A 6,120-nucleotide genomic window follows, 5' to 3' on the forward strand; every position below is an offset into this window, starting at 1 on the left:
GCAACTGATTTTCAAACTGGGCTGCACACTGGAATCACCTGGGGAGTTGGGTTTTTCTTAATCCCCCCGCCTGGGTACCAATCCCCCAAATTCTAATTTGATCAATCCAGGTTGGGGACTGCGCTTTGGGATTCATGTATACACATGTATGCAAATATATGTATGTACATTGTATACATTTACCAGAAAGAGATGATGGCTGTACACAAAACGTTTAAAAAGTTCATTTTGAAATAAATAAAAGTTGCAAGAACAGTAAGAGGTCCTGTAGCCCCTTCACCTAGATTCTCCACTTGTTAACTTTTTTCACATTTACTCCATTGCCCTCTTTGTCTCTATGAATATTCCCGTTTTCATTATTCTTTTTCTAAAGCATTTCCTAAGTCTTTCCCCATCTTCATGACCTCGACATTTTTAAAGAGAAGTCTTTCATTCTGAAGGCCGTCCCTCAACTGGGGTCTGCCCAGTGTCATTTTCAAAAATGGAGCTGTCCTATTAGAGGCCTGTGTCATCGCCGGTGCCCAGAACATCAAAGGCCTCAGACCAATCACCCCAGTCAAGATTCAGAGCAGGATCAGAAACTCTTCTAGGTATTCTTTTTTTTTTTTTTTAAGATTGTATTTATTCATTTGACAGAGAGAGAGAGGCAGCCATTGAGAGAGGGAACACAAGCAGGGGGAGTGGGAGAGGAAGAAGCAGGCTCCATCCCAGAATGCTGGGATCATGCCCTGAGCCGAAGGCAGATACTTAACAACTGTGCCACACAGGTGCCCCTCTTCTAGGTATTCTAAGCAGATGCCAAGTGATTTAATTCGGGGAGTTAGTGCTTAACGCAATCACTGGGAGGGCTGGTGGAGCCCGAGGGGCTCAGTTGGAGGGCACACTACCAAAGCTGCAGTCAGGGGGCAGGAACCAGTGCTGCTGGAGCTGCCACTCAACTCCCCCAGAGCTGGGCAAGGGGCCCCCAGACACTGCTGCAGAGAAACGCCAAGTCCCCATCCCCTGGCTTGTCCACAGAAAATAAACAAAAGGACAGGGACTTGAGTTCTGCCTGAAGTCCATGCTCACCAGCTCACACACCTGTTTCTAAGGTCATCTTAATTGGCATCCAGAAACCTAGAAATAAGGGATTCTGGGAAATAGAATTTCAGCCTTCTTGCCTCTGCAATGCCGGGAGGCACCCTGGAAGAAGGGAAGGAGGAGGGAAGCGGGGGTGGATGGGGGCTTGGAGGGGGGAGCCGATCCACTGTATCCTCCATGCTGAGACACAGAGAAACTAGCCCTTACTCTATCCTTTGCCCCAGCGGATTCACCTCATCCATCTTTGCTGTTTCCTATCCTGGGTCCCAGCTAAAAGGAACACTCCCCATATCTGCCTGGGTCCTTGGCAGCCCCTCGTCACACTGATCAGTTTGTGGCTCAGACACAGTTCCCTTAATCTCTATAGCTCAGTCAAAACATGAAAGAGCTGCCAAAAAAACAGCTTTAAATAAGGGAAGGCAAAATGACATTTTTAAAAGGGATCAAATATTATCAAGAGACAAGTCTGTATTGCCCAGAATTCCTACCTAAATCAATTTGGCAATTTCATATTATTACTCATATTATTACCCAAATTCATATAAATTCATATTATTATTACATACTATGTATTATCTCATCATATTCCTGGGAACTGGACTTTACTCCCATTGTACAGATGAGAAAATCAGTGCCAGAGAAGTTGAGTGACTAGCCAAGGCTGTACTGCTGGTCAATTTCTGAACGTCCTCTAACCCAGGGTCATTCAGCCCAGGCCCACACTTCTGGCTGGCCTGGTCCCCCAGCACACAGGCCCTGACTGCTTGCCATGCCCCATAATTCATTTCCCTTGAGGCTCCTACTCCCCCACTCCCACTGGGCACGAGCTGGGTTTACTATCTTGGCTACATCACTAGCAGAGTTAACTGTGGGTCAGGAGTGTTCTCCACCAAGAACAGAGAATGGGAACGGACCCACAGTCTTTGTCCCCAAAAAGCTGGGGAGAGGTCAGGGACCCCCCAGCTCAAGTCCTCATTTGAGCCAGCGTGCTCAGCAGCAGCCGGTGGCCTCCAGCTTTGACAAGATGCAGAAAGGTGCCTGACAGCCTCCTGAAAGAGAAGATGAATGGAAGCCTGGAGCCCCGCAGACCGTGGGGCCTCACATAGAGTGAGACTCACAGGGCCTGAGGGTTAGTCGGGGGTCCGAGGGGAAGAGCTGCTGCAGCACAGGAATTTATAGGACCGCAGGCAAGACACTCAAACACTGTAGGCCTCCTCTTGCCATCTGTAAAGTAGAGATTGTGAGAGGAGCTTCCTCAGAATTGTAGCATGGAGTCAATGAGGCCATTGGCACAATAACAGCTAATGCTGGTATAATGGGATCCATGTGCCATGCAGTTTTCTAAGCTCATTTTATGGATTAACTTTCTTAATCTGCACAACAATCTCAAGAGAGGGGTACTCTAACTTTTTCACAGAAGAGGACATTGAGACATGAAAGGCAAGTAACCAGCTTTCCCAGCTAGACAGGAACAAAGCTAGGATTGGACCCAGGCAATCTGGCCATGGAGCCTGGGTCTATAACCACCAATCACTCCTGCCTCACGTTGATTCCCACCACATTGTAAGTGATGACTACAATAGCAATGATAATATATGAACTAGATAGAATGTCCAGAAACTTGGCTATTGGACAGACAAGGCATAAGTGACCCAGACAGAGGGTGGTCTGAGCGAAAGTACAGAAACTGTAATGAGAGCTGGTTGAGGAGACACTGAGGTCCAGGGCTCAGTTCTGGTGACCCTCTAGCAGAGACATCAAAGGCTTGTTGGGGCTACCTTGAAGAGGGTCTGGAATCTCAATCCTGGGACCAGCTAGAATGAGAAATGCTTGTCAGATCTAAGAAGGATAAGACTGCAACAAAAGCAGGGCTTTGAGAAGATACAAGAGGAAGTAGGCTACAGGCTGTTTTGGGGAGGGGAGGGAAACTGAGAGGCACAGCTGTGTGGTGGATACCCCACTGCGTGGGGCTTGTCCCGCAGGAGGAATCCTTCTTGAGGCCCAGCTAGCAGACCCCCTTCCATCCTAAGTCACCCCTCCCAAGAGTAGCCCAGCCTCTTCACTCTTCTGTAACTCTCACCGGGGCCTGGGGCTCTCACTGGTGGTGGGTCTCTGGGCTTGGTTGGCTTCGAGCTGTAGGAATTGCTAGCAGCAGAGAGAGGTAGAGCCACTTACAACTGGCCCTTAAATGAAAGAGAACCACAAAGGGAGAGGCTCTTTCCAGTAGGCATGGTGTAGGCATATGAGGGGGTCGGACCAAGGCCCATGCCCAAATCTGGGTATATGTTCTAAGAATTCCAGAGTATAGAGGGCTAGGGCATTTGTTGGTAGAGGACACTCAGAGTTGCTGACTATAAGCACAGGTAGATTTTTTTTTCTGAACTAGTGACTTATGTTATCCTCAAAATGCTGTGACATCTGCTTCCAGAATATGCTTACTCTCCTGACTGGGATATTGTTCCCTGGCCCTAGAAAACCAAGCCTGGAAGGTCATTTCATGACAGCCAAAAAGTCTATGCCTTCTTCCCCCTGTGCTAGAGTTGGGCTTTCCCCTAACTCACAATGTGTAGCCTCCAGCCTCCCTCAGGTTGGGTCCTCATAAGCCAGAAGACTGGAAACCATGGCTCTGGGAGAAAAGGTTGTGGGCTTCAGCGTGCCAACAGCACACCCCATGTGGTGGCAGCTGTCTGTCACGGCCTATGTCTATTACCAATCCGTGGTCACCAAGCGTGGCAGCTATACAGGGTTCCCACAGCAGAGGCTGGGCGGGGCAGGCACTCCAGGGAGACAAGCTGACCACTTCCCCCAGGACAACTGAGGACTTCATTCTGTCTCCCCAGATGGCTCCACTCAGTCTGTAGAGAACTTAATTCTTCTGCCTTTCTGACTGTCTCTTGAGGAAATGGCAGCTTTCAGAACCTTCTCGGTAGAGAGAAAGGGCCAGCCCGGGCATGAGAATTGACCCTGGAGTGTATGTTTACCTGTCCCTGTTCCATTAGCTTTAGGCCACAGATCATGGTTGGTTAGACAGATAAAGAACAGCTAGTTTGCTACTCCAGGATGTCACCACCCCCAGGTTTCAGGCTCCAGAGGACTCTTCCTGAGGCTATGAGAAGGGGCTGGCTGTCCTAACTACCTCTCCTCCCTACTAGAATGCTGGCTAGGGTGGGGGGGATTTTTATCTGTTTTGTTCACTTTGGGTTTGTTTTTTTTTTTTAAGATTTTATTATTTATTTTTTTGAGAAAGAGCAGGAGGATGGACAGAGGGCGAAGAAGAGAATCTCAAGCAGACTCAGTGCTAAGCACGGAGCCCAACACGGGGCTCCATCTCACAATCCTGAGATCATGACCTGAGCCGAAATCAGATGGATGCCCAACCGACTGAGCCCAGGCCCCCCTGTTCCCTTCACTTTTGAATCCTGAAAACCTGGAGGAATGCCTGGTACATGGTAGAGGCACAGTAAATAATCCTGGATTGCGTGAATATTGATAAAAGTAGAAGTCTTCAAGCAGACTTCATGGTTATGAATTTTTAGACATTAAGTAACACTGAAATGCGTAAATCAAAAGCTATTAGAAATATGACATGACAAGATGATAAACACAGATAAATGTTCTACATGGGAGACTTAACACAAATCCTCCTGGAGAAATTGATGGGTTGTGTAGACAAAATATTAATGAGGATATAGAATATCTGAAAAATGAAAATCACAAGCCTAATCTAATAAATATGCCTGTGGAACATTTATTAAAAAGTGAGCAGACACGACTAGGCCACAAAGAAAATCTCAGTAAATTCCCCAAAAGTGGGACATATTAATATTGGCTCTTACCTTTTTTGCATAAGCTAGGAAAACCCTAAAACAAAGAACAGAACTACATAAAAAGAAAATAAGCCCATCCCTATATATCTATATTGCTATAGATGCAAAATACCAAGGAATAAACTGTCAGGAAATCAAATCTGGTAACATATATAAATCTAAAAAAACCAAACACACACCCTATAAAGGTACTTGAAGAAATACAGCAAAATGTGATTTCAATCCTGCAACAGAGGAGCTTCTAAGATTGATGGAAAGCTAAGAAGCCATAAAAGAACAGGCCAAAAGAAAAGCCAAAAGGGAAATATGAATACAAACAAATTAAAGTCCTGTTCAGCCACAGATGTCATAACAGATAGATTTCCATTCCTCGTCCTAATGGAATAACGGGACCAGTCCTTTTTCTGCCAGCAATTGGAAAACTGGACAAAATTCATGAAACAATTGGCATTGGACAACTATAACCCGAGTTCCGGGCTGGGGAAGCAGAGAGCATGAGCCCACCTGCTCCTTGGGATTCTTCCTGGAGGCTCTTTCCAGACCCCAGTGCAGGGAGGAGGGTCCCATGCAGGGTATGACAGTTTCACTAAGTGTGGAGAGAGGAAGATAGGAGTTGGGGGGAGACTGAGTGTGCTAGGATTTGGGGAGGAGCATGAAGGAAAGGGAGAGGAAGAGCTCAGAAATCTTCATCGGGTTCCCTGTGCATGCTCGTGTAACTCCATGAGGCAGGGCAAAGAACTGCTCTAGAAATTCTCATTCTAAACTGAGCTGGCAGAAAGCCCAGTCCCTGGAAGGGGGATGGGGCCGCAAGAAGAGGCCAAAGCCAGAGATATGGCATCAAAAGTTAACAGTTGGGAAATGAGATGAGGTTAGATACAGGACAGGAAGAAGTTTGGGGAGTGGTTTGAAGGCCTGGCAAAATCCAGCTCCAGCCCCATCTGTAACAAAGGAAATGCAGGGAATACCTGGGATCACTATCACTTCTTGGGATTTTTATACTTAAAACTCTGAACACTCCTGGGGCACCTGGATGGCTCAGCCATTAGGGTCTGCCTTTGGCTCAGGTCATGATCCCAGGGTACTGGGAATGAGCCCTACATTGGGCTCCCTGCTCAGCGGGAAGCCTGCTTATCTCTCTCGCACTCCCCTTGTATGAGGTCCCTGTAGTTTGTGTTAAACCTCTGCTGTTTTCGAATGAACTAACTAAATATTC

The sequence above is a fragment of the Ailuropoda melanoleuca genome, chromosome 4, assembly GCF_002007445.2.
Source record: "Ailuropoda melanoleuca isolate Jingjing chromosome 4, ASM200744v2, whole genome shotgun sequence".
NCBI lineage: Eukaryota > Metazoa > Chordata > Mammalia > Carnivora > Ursidae > Ailuropoda > Ailuropoda melanoleuca.